This window comes from Ictalurus punctatus, chromosome 24 (assembly GCF_001660625.3).
Source record: "Ictalurus punctatus breed USDA103 chromosome 24, Coco_2.0, whole genome shotgun sequence".
NCBI lineage: Eukaryota > Metazoa > Chordata > Actinopteri > Siluriformes > Ictaluridae > Ictalurus > Ictalurus punctatus.
This window is the reverse complement of record NC_030439.2, coordinates 20,090,343-20,105,342: the sequence shown is the minus strand read 5'-3', so window position 1 is coordinate 20,105,342 and position 15,000 is coordinate 20,090,343. Positions and strand designations below refer to the sequence as shown.

The window sequence follows — 15,000 nt, the reverse complement described above, 5'->3', positions numbered from 1 at the left end:
TGAACAGACAAAAAGGTTTCTCTCTCTCTCTCTGTAGGGAAACCGTCAAACGATTTTTCCTAAGAGTTACTAAATACCTTTGTGGTGTACCTTGTATACGACAACCCTACTCGAATATCGATTCTGATTGGTTAGAAGGGAGTACAGTAGTGGAGCTGCAAATCACAGGTTTAAATACGTACTCGTTTCTATAGTAACCGCTCGTCACCAGGGCCTCGTGTACAGTAGCAGACCCTCCATACGTAAACGGATCCTAAATACGTGGGACGTCATTGATATTGTGAAGGAGTCTCCAGTGTCGGAGCTTTGGAGCAGTAAAGCTTCAGGACAGAGGAATGTACGCTTCGTGGTTTCTTGGTTGTTTTATTAACGTCGAGAGAGCGAGAGAGAGCGAGAGGCTGGTACGGTACGGCACGCGACACGCGACTTCATCACACCACCTCGCGATTGATTCTTTTCCTATAAGAGGATGACACCGAGTGTTTTATTGCTTACTTGTCTGGGGTTTCATCACAGAATAATGATAATGAGGCATTATTGCTCAGAGCACTGTGAAATTCTTTTCTTCGCATACCCAAGGATGCCGGGAATTCAGGGTCAGAGCGCAGGGTCGGCCGTGATGCGGCACCCCCGGAGCAGGGAGGGTTAAGGGCCTTGCTCAAGGGCCCAACAGTGGCAGCTTGGCAGTGATCAGTCACGCCGAGCCTTAACCGCCAAACCACCACCGCCCCCGAATGAAGACTTGATATCAATCCTTGCTTATTTTGGCATCGCCGAGTCGTATTTCCACGGACGCACGTTCAGTCCGGTTGTAAAGGAAGTGCGCCGAGAGGATGGACGACTGAACATCGCGCTGATCCAGAAAGCCCAGACACGCCGCTATGCTGATATGTTCAACAGATCTGATTTAAAAGCCAAAGCTATCCACTACCCGAGCAAAGGCCGTGTCCTTTTCTGTCTCTGTATCGGCGCGATTAATCCAGCTCCTCCGAGTTCAGGGTTCTCCGTGGCCTGTCGGGAGAGGATGAGCTCAACCCGCTAATGAAAGGCTTTTCCCTAGCTGAGCTTCAGCAGTTCTGTCAGGCTTAACAGTGAATCCAATCAGGCACAGTGCCACTGCTTATGCAAGACACCGAGGTAAACGATATCAGCGTTCTGTTCTCCCAGTCTGAAAGTCATCCAGAGGCTGTCTGTGGTCGTTTTCTACACGTTCTCCAGACCTTAACTTTTACATTCAGATCTTTGAGGGGTTTTTACCCATCCATATTCATTCCATAGCCAAACTGCTAAACTGTTTAAAAGCTAAATTAAGTGTCCAAATGATGGTACACGGTAAATTTATTTATTTATTTTCTCTCTCTCTCTTCTGTATTTAAACTCACCGTACAGTATGTATGAACTTAAACATTCAGAAATGATTTAGTTTGCATATCATTAGCGTAACATCATTGAAATGCAACATAATATATGTGCGTTCAGCCAGACTTCACCGTAACACCGAGTAGGCTGGTTAGATATTCAAAACCATTTATCAGTCATAAAACTTACAGTACATTACATACGTACAGTGGATTTAGCTTTTAAACCGCCACTGGTTTGTTTATCAAGTCTAAAAATCCCCCCGCTTGCATCACACGTCATTTCAAAGGGACGAGGGATTTTGGAGTGATCTAACCGGTGTAAGAAACTCAAGGGTTCCTTACGGGTTCTTTGGATCGTTAAGGCTTCCTGACAGAGTCATAGGTGAAAGGCGTGTCGTCAGGGAAACTCCCGGCCGATGTTTAACATTCGCAGGAGGTAAATATACACACGCGAAGCGCCGTATGAATAAAGCCGAGGTGATCCGAGGTGGACGGTTGCGCCCTCTGGGCAGGTCTGTTTTTTTTTTATAAAAAAAGCCCAAACAGCTGAATTAATTCGGATCTGCCTACGTCTGGGCCCGATGTGGTTGTGTGAATATAATACACACCTATCAGCCAGGAAGATTAGTGTATCCTGAGACTTTTATAGCTGCCACTGAGATTTAAGTGCTTCTGTTGTGCTTTACCACAAAAGCCAAATCCAATAAAAGGCCTAAACGTGAAATGGAACCTCGGGATGTTTTCCGAAGGCTGCCATCCAAAAACTGATGAAAGTGAGCCGCTTTGTGTATTCACCGGCGAAACCTGTTTTGTTTTAGGGGGGTTTTTGAACAGCTAGATTTCTCTTTATCCCTTCAGCGAGGTTCTTACTGCAAGGATTTCTGCTCTCTTTGTCCCGGATCTCTCAGGAATAAGGTAAGGGGAGGTGGAGTGTACCGCGGTGTAGTTGGCACGGTGCCATGTTAGGTGGAATGAAGTTTACACAGCGTTACCAAAGCTTGCTGGCTAGCTCGTTCGCTAACTAGCGCACCGGTCGATCTGGGCGTTGTACACCCTAGAGAGTGTTTTCCGAGCTTCTTTTTTTTTAAAAATTTCGGAAGCTAACGATCCTTATTTATCAAATAAACCCTCAAAGAGATCTTTTTCTTTCTAAAGCGTACGTAGTAACCGGGTACGATTGTGATGCAAACTAGCCAACTATTGCTCGTTATTTTTGCTCATATGGAAGAAATCGTCTCTAAAGTCGTCAAGGGGTCTAGAAGACTATTCAGTACTATCGTTGTTGTTATTATTATTATTATTATTATTATTATTATCATACTTTAATGTCGTTCAATCCTTTAACCCCAGTCCTGTGATGTGTACGAGGGTAGCCTCATTCCCCTACCCTTCCCTAGATTTGCCCCTATTTGCCCTTGCTGACAGGAGCGAGGGCAGGAACTCTGAGCCAATCAGATAGCACAGCGAGCCACGGAGGAGACGCCGGGCTGCAAGACGGCCTTCCCCTCGAGACCAGACCCGTCGTTCTGCTTCGATTCTTTAAAAAGATTATCATCGCCCTTTTTTCTTTTTTTTTCTCCCCCGAGCCGCTGTGCCAGGTTTCAGACGGCTCCCGTTCAAAGTCGGATTATCAAGTCGAGTCGCGGACAGCCGCGAAGAAGCCCGAGCGGGACCGGGGAACCTTCCGATCACGTCGATACGGCTGTAATTATAGACCGACGGCGGGTTCTGCTGAAGAACCGGGAGGAGACTCGAGGACGTGACCCCTCGTCTGAAAATAAAGAACTGATAACGTAGATTCCTGTAAAGTGGAGCAAATCCCCAGGCTAATTCATGTCACCGGGGATGATGAAATAGTTTATTAAAAAAAAAAAAAAAAAAGATTCTGGTGAGCTTCTTAATCTCGCATGTCTCTCAGAAATCCTTCAGAGCCAGATGAGATGTTGCTTCTGAGGGAGGAGTCCTAATTACAGAGCCGTGAGCTGAACTAAACACACATGGCCATTTGTTTATTTGGAACTTTGTGATCATGGCCGTAATTGTATCGTTGTAACTCTGGAATTTTGACTGAAGTTTTATAAAAAAAATAATAATAATAAAGGACTTGACTTCCCGTGCTACTGTGGAGTAAAGGATGATGTAAGAGACGCCTTTATTTACATTACAGCACAGTGAGATTCTTTTCTTCGCACATCCCGGAGCGCAGGGTCGGCCGTGGTACGGTACCCCTGGAGCAGAGAGGGTTAAGGGCCTTGCGCAAGGGCCCAACAGTGGCTTTGCGGAGCTGGGGCTCGAACCCCCGGACCGTCTGATCGGTAACCCGGAGCCTTCACCGCTGAGCCTCCGCTACAGTGATGTGATGTGTTCCGTTACCACTAAAATGACGTTGTTCGACGCATGTACACTTCTTGAGTAGTGTTGAAGATACCTTCTGTATTTATTTATTGACTCCTCGTTATGCCTCTGCCACTAGATGGCGGTGGAGGCGTCATGGTTTCGGGTCGTCTGCCCGTTCCTCCATCTGTCTGTCTGTGTTCCTCTCACCTCATAGTGTAATATCTCGAGAATGAGTGCTTGACTGTTGATCTATATAACAGGAAAAAGAAGCAGTTCAGTTTTGGAACTGATCCAACAGGGTCAAGGTCACAACAAGGTCAAGTGTCTAAAATAGCAGCTCGAGTTCTCTTGATTTTCAGCTTCCGAAGATAAGTCTTCTCATCGCACCCGGTGTTCCCCGGGATCCGCTGCCATCCTGACCGGGATACTGAAAATGAGCGAATCAGTGGATAGACAGCAAGCTAGGCTAGTTAGTTAGCCAATCCTGGCTAGGACTGGTACGAGCATTGTTATCGTTACAGCATGCACCTTTCTTTCATATCAGTGCAGAGTGAACTGTAATAATGAATGTTTTTGCAATCCGTGCCTGTGATTCTGTTCCCCGCTGAGGAGGAACAGGGTGTAACGTGGTGCCGAAAGTGGTTTTGGCTAGCAAGCCATCTGACCCCTGCGTGTGACTTTGAGAGTGTGTGCTTGATCAGTGCTGCACTTTTAGAGCCGAGCCACACAACACACTCCTCCATTTTCACTGCCGTGTCATCGTTTAAAACCAGAAGCAGATAAACCAGTGAAAACTTGGCACTGCGCTTTTTAATGTTGTGTGTGTGTGTGTGCGTGTGTGTGTGTGTGTTGACACACTGTATCCTGAAACGCTGTGTTCTTCCCTCTCTCGGTCTTTGTGTTGCTGAATCAGAGGGAAGTGGGTGGATCGCATGCAGGACAGGTTACGAGGTTGTGCGTAGGGAGCGAGGGATGAGGGAGGGAAAGAGAGAGAGACAGCTGAATAGCTGTTATCGTGTGGGAGAGAACAAGTGGAAGGAGGGCTGCGTCTGTCCGCCTCACTCCTGCACAAGAGCGAGAAAGAGAGTGTGTGTGGTGTAGTCGGCGCAGGCGCTGGGATCTGGCAGTCCTCATCGGCACTGCAGAGAGGACTCGCTCGTTGCTCGGTGCGCCGTCGGTTCGTCCGCTGTTTGTTCCTCCAGTCGTCTAGGTGTCAGTCATGGTGCCGTCACTCAGCCTGGCGTGTACACACTGTCTGCGTGAAGAGGTGAGTCCCGGAGTTGGGTGAAGGGATGAAATGGTACGGAATAAAGATGGGGGTTTATGTATATGCGTAAAACTATTCCTCGTGTTAATTTGCTCTCGCTCCGGCACTGAGGAAAACCAAAAGGGTCGTTCACTTTTTAACAGGGTCGATGGATTACAGTAAGGGGCGGGGCTTACGTCATAGAGAAGGCGTGGCCGGGACAGGTGAACTAAGTTTAGCTGGGTGCAGTTTCTTTTGAGGACACTTTTTTAGTTTTTGGCAGATATTTATACTGCTGAGTGAACGCAGTCTGGGGAGGGAAAGATAAACAGTTAGAGAAAGATAAACAGTTAAAGATAAACAGTTAGAGAAAGATAAACAGCGAGTGAAAGGTAACTAGCGAGTGAAAGGTAACGAGCGAGTGAAAGCAAACTAGCGAGTGAAAGGTAACTAGCGAGTGAAAGGTAACGAGCGAGTGAAAGGTAACGAGCGAGTGAAAGCTAACTAGCGAGTGAAAGCAAACTAGCGAGTGAAAGCAAACAAGCGAGTGAAAGCAAACTAGCGAGTGAAAGGTAACTAGCGAGTGAAAGCAAACTAGCGAGTGAAAGGTAACTAGCGAGTGAAAGGTAACGAGCGAGTGAAAGCAAACTAGCGAGTGAAAGGTAACGAGCGAGTGAAAGGTAACTAGCGAGTGAAAGCTAACTAGCGAGTGAAAGGTAACGAGCGAGTGAAAGCTAACTAGCGAGTGAAAGGTAACTAGCGAGTGAAAGATAACGAGCTAGTGAAAGGTAACTAGCGAGTGAAAGGTAACGAGCGAGTGAAAGGTAACGAGCGAGTGAAAGGTAACGAGCGAGTGAAAGCAAACTAGCGAGTGAAAGGTAACGAGCGAGTGAAAGGTAACGAGCGAGTGAAAGGTAACGAGCGAGTGAAAGGTAACTAGCGAGTGAAAGGTAACGAGCGAGTGAAAGCTAACTAGCGAGTGAAAGGTAACGAGCGAGTGAAAGGTAACGAGCGAGTGAAAGGTAACGAGCGAGTGAAAGGTAACTAGCGAGTGAAAGGTAACGAGCGAGTGAAAGGTAACTAGCGAGTGAAAGGTAACTAGCGAGCAGAAGTGAAGAAACCTTTGAACAATCCAGTTTCTCACTTCTTGTACTGTTGGTTATTTCTTCACGAGTGAGCTAGCAGGCTGGGGTTGTCGGCTGGAGAGCTGTCAGTCAAGTGTGCTCATTAGCATATGAGGCCACACCCACCTGTACTAACTTTTCATTTTTTATTCACATTATTGCTGTTTAAAAGAAAATGAATCACTTCATACAAACATCATTAACGTCTACTAATTAGATTGGATCATTAGAGAGACGTCTGATCGTGTGTGTGTGTGTGTGTGTGTGTGTGTGTGTGTATGTGTGTGTGTGTGTGTGTCTGAATGCATTTTGGTTCACAGTTGGTGTTGCCGCTTTATTGCTGGTGAGTCACTGCTTGATCCAGCAGTTTATTAATGAGGATCTAAAAGCCCTGTGGCTTTAAAAAACATTCAAACCCTGACAATAAATGAACACACACACACACACACACACACACACACACACACACACACACACAGAAATATCTACATACATATGCTAGCACCCAGTAAGCTCCCACGCACAGTCAGCTGCCTGCTCACGCAAACTTAACACACACTTACGCTAATGTGAGCGAACACATACACACACACTTATCCTGAGTCACACACACACACACACACACACACAGTAGTTACACACATACACACAGATGCTCACACATCCCTCCCTGTCAGCGTTTCTCGCCTACTCTTTGGTCTCGGTGGAGCGATAGAGGCAGAGAGATAGTGGAGTGGGTTCAGGTTGGTGTGTGTGTGTGTGTGTGTGTGTGTGTGTGTGTGTGTGTGTGTGTGTACGCCACCCCCTCTCTCATGCTTCATCAGTAAAATGTATCTCCTCCTCTGTGTACAGTGAAATAAACGTTTTCATTCTAATATCATCCAAAGGGTAGCTTATCAGTTTTATTAAGTATGCAAATTTATGTATATTTAATTACATGGAGCCTCATTTGCATAAATAAATTTCAATTTTGTGAACTGTGGAGATTTAAAGCAAGACACTAGCATCAACAACAGATTTATCACAATTAATCAATTCCAGTTGATTCCTAATTTACTTCCAAGCTTTTTTTTTTTTAATTATATTTGAAGATTAAAAAAAAAAAAGAAAGAAAAAAGATGTCTGTTTATGCAAATCAGGCTTCACTGAATTGAATATGCATAAATTTGCCAAACTAAAATGAACTATGCTAGAGTTTAATCATGGTGAAGACTCTCTCTAGAAAAAGTCTTTTACAGGACGGTTTATTAAATTATTCTCTTTTTTATTGCTTAATCATGAAATTATCATACATACTATAAAATCTTTAAAAATGTTTTAAAATCTAAGACAAATTTGAGTAATCCCATTGTTAATATGCTTCCTAATAGTAATAAGAATAATAATAATAATAATAAAAAATACATTTCATGAATGCGGGTCATTAAGAAAACCAGATTTTTTTTAAATTTTTTTTTGAGGGAAAATATTTTGATTTATTTATTTTATTTATTTAAAAATATGTGATATTATGTCCTCAGCTTATTGTGTATAAAGGAAATAGACATGTCTGTCATGAAGAAAGACTTGACATGTAAAGCAGGAAACGAGCTTTTCAGGGAGATATCGTGGACACGATTGAGAAATGGGCGGAGCTTAACATCAAATATGTTTATGTTTCACTAGCTCTATTTCACCTATTGCTGACGTTTAAATAAATGCGATGGCCACGAGGGAACAAAATAAACATAGCTAGATTATAAACTAAATAATATAAGAAAAGTTTATTTAAAATATAATTGAACTCTGTTTTTTGTTTTGTTTTGTTTTTTTTTGTGCTACAATTTTCCTGGCAGTATGTTGGTTAAAACCACTGTAAATATCGTGATGTATATCATCCATATCTTCAAGTGTTGGGGTATGATATTTGCCTCATTTCTCCCCCTGCTAGTCGTTGCTTACTTTTCAATCTTTCCTTTTTTTGGAGGGAAATGGGAAATAAAAGGGACACACGCCACACCCCCTTTACCGGCACTTTCTATATAATGGAGAGGTGGGCGTGTGGTATCAGACTCTATCGACATTCAGTCAGTATCACCGATCGGGCCTTATTAAGAGGTTTTTATCGTGTCAAGGTGGCTGAATGTCAGGACTCGCAGGGATGAATGAAGCTCGGAGGCCTTTACAAACCTCACAAAGAGAAACGGTGCTCACCTATAATACCCAAGTGCTATAATACTCCATAATAACACTGAATTAATACTCATATACTACCATAGGGCTCTACACATCTGTATAGCACTCTAGTACAATATACACCTCTGTATAGCACTCTAGTACAATATACACCTCTGTATAGCACTCTAGTACAGTATACACATCTGTATAGCACTCTAGTACAATATACACCTCTGTATAGCACTCTAGTACAATATACACCTCTGTATAGCACTCTAGTACAGTATACACATCTGTATAGCACTCTAGTACAATATACACCTCTGTATAGCACTCTAGTACAGTATACACATCTGTATAGCACTCTAGTACAATATACACCTCTGTATAGCACTCTAGTACAATATACACCTCTGTATAACACTCTAGTACAATATACACATCTGTATAGCACTCTAGTACAATATACACCTCTGTATAGCACTCTAGTACAACATACATTATATTTCACTATATATAGCGTTTCTATAGTGCCGTAATACCTTGTATACCTCCGGGTACTACTATGGTACACTCAAAATGTCTGTGAAGTACCATCGTGCCCCTACGTATTACTGTATTAATCTCTACACCTCCATGCATAACAATTGTACTGTTATGAGTTCACTGTAACACTATAGTATAACAGCTTAGTATTTATTACCCAGAGAACGTGTCTTAGGGTGTTGTGTAGATGCACTGTGGCCATATTGGAGGGGTCACATGACTCCTGTATCAGCAGTCATCTTTTGGGTTGTACCTTGTCCCAACATGTTGCCGCCTTGACCCCGTCCGGTAAAATGGAAACAGCGAGAGCGAAAGATGCGAAAGAGGAATAGAGATGTAGAGATCATTAGCTGAGTGCATCTGCAGCCCTCCGCTCCCATTAATTCATGGCATGACCAGCAGAAACGCTTAATTATTGATCACTAGCAGACTACGCCCAGGGATCACGTTTCTAGACGGAGCAGACAGACGCTCGGCCTCTTATCGTAGCCTGTACTCCTGCACTACAGCGAAGTTCACAGAGAAAACTTCCGACTTCTGACTGGCTAGCATCATTAACCTTTAATAAAGCTCTCAGACGTGGCGGCGTCCGTATTAATGAAAGATTATCAGAGGTCTTGATGTGTTAATGCACCAGTTAGCAGGTACTGGCGTAAGTGGCGTGCAGCTAAGATCGAGTCTGTCAGAATAATGAATTCGTTTAATTATAGATCTAGCATGTTGCACTAACCCATGCAGTAACACACTTGTGCACTGATGCTCGACCAGCAGGTTTTGTCTTGTGCTAAACCTGATAGATGTGTTTTGCAAAACAAAAAAAAAACATCTGACCTGAGGTCAGTTTAAATGTGACTGAGCATTAAGATACCTTCATACTTCCTTCCTCCGGTGACTACGTCGTCGGTGTTTATAATGACTTAGATGGAATTGACCAGGGATCATTTGATTAGGTTCAGCTACGTTCTTTGTTCTCTTGAGCAGGTACACCGGCCAAATTGTTCACTTTATTGGTAAACAGTTTGTAAACATCTTTCTGTAGCTCAGCTTCCCAGCATAACCTATTTGATTGCATCATACTGATGAAAGTGCGTACTTTTTTCTATCTTTTTTTTTTTCCCTCCCAATAAAAATGGCAGATTGAAATTGATGGATTGATGAATCTGGAATGATTTGATCGTTCCGTTGGTGTTTTGAACCCTCCGGTATTACCTGACAACCCCGGAAGCTCCGCCTCCTTGCACCCCAACTTCACATTACTAACACTATTTTGGCGAGTGCTCGATTTTCCCTCGTGTGAGACAAGATCCGGGGTTGTACGTCTGACTTGTCTTTAACGTTTGACGAGTTTTCAGTAGCGGTTAACCAGATATTAAGAGGTGCACTGAAATTTCAGGAGACAAAAACACGCCCTACAGCGGTGCCAGAACGTCGAGTCTAGCACTGTACAAATCATTTTAATGGCGAGGCTGAATAGAAAGTGATTAAAAAGCGCTCCCCCGTGCCAATCAGCGCTCGCACAAAAACTTTGAGCCGCAGTTCAACGGCGATAAATGTCAGAAGCATTTCTTGGGTTCAGTGATCAGTAAAACAGTTCTGTGTTGACTGTAATACATTTATTCATCAATATAGTGACATAATATGTTTATCGCTTTCACCGCTCATACCCGAACCAAACGCTACCAAAACAGGGTCCCGACTTCACCGAAGATAAGCCAGCTATGGTGTTCTATTCCCTTTAGTGGATGGCGAAGAGGGGTGCCAATACTTTGTGCCGCGCGACAGATGGACCGCAGTTACTATAAGTGACCTGTATATCATGTGAACCCGATAAAAGGGCTAATGAGCGCAAATACAGGAACGGTTTACATAATAATCCAGACGCTGATGAAGACGTTGACCGCACCGCTGCGGGAAATCGTTTCCCGGGACGTCACGGCCGTTCTTCGGAGTTTATTCTGTTACACGGATTCCTTTTCAGTCTCGCTCCCGTCCGCCCGGCAGCTCCGTTTTAAAAAACGGAGCGACAGCCGTGCTCTCTTATCGACTCCCGGTGATGGACTATTATTAGTTTGTTCAGAGTGACCTCCTCTGTTCGCCTGGTCGAGATGATTGACAGACGATCCCATCACAGGTGACCTTGAGGGTTCTCTGCCAGATTCGGGCGCCTGTATCGTTGAGAAACTCAATCAGTGGTGCTGCTGCATCGAGAATGACCTTATTACTCCGAGCCACGGATGGACGAGTGAGCAGGAGCGCGGATAAATGGACGCTATGGAGCTCATCGTGAAGATATCTGAAAAGTACGTCACGTCGCTCTCTGGAGCCTCTAGGGGTGCGGCGGTACGTCGAAGCCGACGGATTTGTGGTTTTGATCTTCATCAGAGGTCGATCGTTTTGCAGCTTCGAGGCGTCTCGCCGGATGACGGCTTTGATACACTAGGACTACGTACTAGGACTTGTGGAGATACAAAATTCCAAAGGTTCCATTGACCGCCGGATCATCCTGGAAAGAAGTATTCCACCCAAAAACTGGAACGCGTATGTAAATATTGACTCGGGTTGCCAAGTGTGATTAGTGGAGAGTTGTGTTTGGAGTTCATTTGGAGGATCTTGAACTAGAACCTTCTAAAGGACGGTTTTACGACATGATGCGGACCATTAACAGTATACATTATCTCCACTCCTCCACACTCGACCAGGCTGGGAGACGTGGACATGGTTTTATAACCTGATTGGTCCTGTGCCATGTACCGAAGAGAGTTGAGAGCCCGGAGGTGGAACATACGCCACTGGCGCTGTTATCTGTGCAGTGTTCTCTACTTGATACTTCACTACGTGGATCGAGCTTTTTCAGATTTCACTTCTTGGCATTTATGGCCATTAGGACTGCGGATCTTATCAAAGGCATGCTGGGTAAAAGTTATTTCGCTGTAAAAAAGCAAAGGCTTTGGAAAACCTCCCGGTTCTATCGGACGCATCCTGCAGCGATAAAAAACAAACTCGCATCTCACTACACCACCATCTCCGGAGACAACCGTGCTCGGTCTGGAAATGTCGAGAAGCAACGTAGAGCTCAGTTTTCGCACGGTCACGGCCGCATGACCGGCAGCGAAGCGTAAGCTCCTCTGTCCTGAAGATGTCCCGAAACTTTACGTCACAGCTTCACCTCTTGACTGTTACAAACAGCCGAAACTGGAGACTCCTTCCAGGAGTGTTCCTTTAAAAAAGTCTCCAACGAATCAACAAATCCCGCACATTTTTAAAAAAAAATCCGTTCACGTGGAGAACGTCAGCCGGACGCGTCTCTGCGAACGAGCTGTCGCTATGGAAACGGTTGCGTTTTAGAACAAGCGCCGTGATAGAAACCGGTACATGGAGCTACTGTTCAGTCAGAAAATCAATCAACACCTTCGGACCAATCAGAATCCAGAATCCGCAGAGAAGTACTACTACTTCCGGAGCAGCAGTAGAACCTACAGTACAAAGGTTCCTGGGAATGGTTCCTCCAGTGGAAGCACGTGCGTAGTTCCTGGGTTCCTGTACAGGTTCCTCCAGTGGAGCCACACCTTACGTATGAGAGAGAATACACGATAAAGATTATTTTATTAATATAAATGTTTACTTGCTGCTTTTTCACCACTTTATGGAAAGAACACAAGGGAGATGTTGGTTCACCTCGAGGCTCGAATGAGCGGTAGAACTCGCACGTCCTTCGCCGATTCTGTTCTTTCCTCCGTCTCTGGTTGCAGGGTCACAGCTCTGGTTTATGTACGGATTTATCCTCGGCTGTTTTGATGATCTGAGCAGCTTCTACGCGGTAAAATTAGGAGCCTGGAGTTTATTGCAGCGCTCCCACTAGACACATATCAGTGTACTATGGCTTTATGGGTTACTGTGTGTTGGCTTTCATTGATTTTTCAAATCAAGATGATGCACACACACACACACACACACACACACACACACACACACTTCCATTTTAACAGTAGCGATAGCGTGACAATAGAGCCGCTCATTTTCTTTCTGCTCTGATGGAAAAAGCTCTAAGGCTCCTTCTTCCTCTCATTTATTTCACATCGACATCTCTTTGCGGTCGAATAGAACGTGAGCTTCGTCTTTCTGAGACAAATTCTCGGTGTCAGTCTGGATGTACGTCAGCATGAGAAAGCGTGAAAGGGGAGTTTCGACTCCGTTAGAGAGTGGCGAGATTTTATTCGTACTCCTGAGTAGGGATTTTCTCCCGCTCGCGCCTTTATAAATCATCTCGACTCACGCCCTCGCTACAAGAACGGATGTTTTTCGTAGCGTCGATGCTACTGGTTATCATATTGAGACGATAGTACCGTGATATTCTCACTGAAATATTTGTTGGGGTTTAAAACGAGCTGTTAAATAACAGTTTACCTGAGAAATGAGTCCCGTAGCTTTGAGCCAAAGGCATGTATTTGACAGAAACGTTGCTGGATTTACCTCCACGTTTGTGAGCGAGATGTTACTATAAATACTATAAATCAACCTGATTTCTCCGCTACAGCCATTTGGCAAAGTTACAGGCCTAGCATAGAACTGAAATCGACAAGAATGTAAGCCTAGCATAGCGCTGGAATCTAGTACGGTTCTGCAAAATTTGTTGCTAGCATAGATTTAAAATCTAGCAAGTTGTGGCAATAAAGTATCAAGTTTAAGGCTGGCATACTGTATATTTAAAATGTACCAAGTTTAAGGCTAGGGCAGAGCTGCAAGAGAGAAGGTACAACGTTAGCATAGCTTTAAAATCTACAAGGTACAAAGCTAACAAGTCTAAAGCTAGCATAGACCCAGAACCTAGACAGTTTTGGCACACAGCTGGAATCTGTAAAGACTACTACGGCTAGCATAGATTTCAAATCGACCGCGTTTAAGGCTAGCATAGATTTCAAATCGACCGCGTTTAAGGCTAGCATCGTGTGTTTATGGAGCTGGCTGTATTGTGCTAAGCTCAGTGTTGAGCTGAGGGGGAAAAAAACAGCAATGATTCCTGGGAATTGGTTTTATATAAAAAGTTCAAGTTCGGAAAGATTTATGGAAGCAGTTTGTGTGTGTGTGTGTGTGTGTGGGTGAGCGTGCTCGCTCCATTCATGAGTTTCTGTATTCACTGTCCTCCCGCTGCTGCCATCTGTCGCTGGCCGGCCAAACGGTCTCAACACGACCACTTCCTGTCTGACGCCATCACATGACGCAGTGCAACTGCAGTAGCAGTAAGACACTGACCCTTCATCCATCGCTCCAGATCCTGCTGAGTGTGTGTGTGTGTGTGTGTGTGTGCGTGTGTGTGTGTGTGTGTGTGAGTGTGATAGAGAGGGTGTATGTAAAGGAAAGGGTAATGTAAAAGGAAGGAAGGGACCTGAGAGGGAGGAAAGGCCAGAGAAATGTCTTTGACGTCAACACAGTCCACAGTCTCACACTCTTTTATACATATACACACACACACACACACACACACACACACACACACAATAGACGATCACATTTTTACCAGATTAAAATCTTTTATTAAGACTGACAGATACAGGCCATGCCACCTTCTCCTGCTTCATTAAGACTGAAGGATACAGAGGCCACGCCTCCTTCTCCTCCTTCATTAAGACTCATAGATACAGAGGCCACGCCTCCTTCTCCTCCTTCATTAAGACTCATAGATACAGAGGCCACACCTCCTTCTCCTCCTTTATTAAGACTCATAGATACAGAGGCCACGCCTCCTTCTCCTCCTTTATTAAGACTCATAGATACAGAGGCCACGCCTCCTTCTCCTCCTTCATTAAAATGGATGGATATAGGCCATGCGTCCTTCTCCTCCTTCATTAAGACTCATAGATACAGAGGCCACACCTCCTTCTCCTCCTTTATTAAGACTCATAGATACAGAGGCCACGCCTCCTCCTCCTTCATTAAGACTCATAGATACAGAGGCCACACCTCCTTCTCCTCCTTCATTAAGACTCATAGATATAGAGGCCACGCCTCCTCCTCCTTCATTAAGACTCATAGATACAGAGGCCACGCCTCCTTCTCCTCCTTCATTAAGACTCATAGATACAGAGGCCACGCCTCCTTCTCCTCCTTCATTAAGACTCATAGATACAGAGGCCACGCCTCCTTCACTGGGACACTGTTTCACTCCATTGTGGCATCTAGAGTCCTCACTTCATTTCAGTAGAAAGTGTTTACCTTTTTGTCTAATGTGTGT

At 44.5% G+C, this 15,000-nt stretch overlaps 1 protein-coding gene across 5 annotated transcripts in view; it reads left to right on the top strand.

The window, feature by feature from the left end:
* Positions 1 to 15,000, top strand: part of tanc2a (tetratricopeptide repeat, ankyrin repeat and coiled-coil containing 2a) — a 132,344-nt gene that overhangs the window by 73,419 nt on the left and 43,925 nt on the right. Inside the window, exon 1 of one of the 5 annotated variants that reach the window (XM_017454427.3) lies at positions 4,698 to 4,965. The exons of the other annotated variants lie outside the window; for them this stretch is intronic. The gene's annotated coding sequence lies outside the window, so the exon portion shown is untranslated. Of the gene's footprint in view, positions 1 to 4,697; positions 4,966 to 15,000 lie in introns of those variants that run through there. 5 annotated transcript variants of the gene reach the window in all.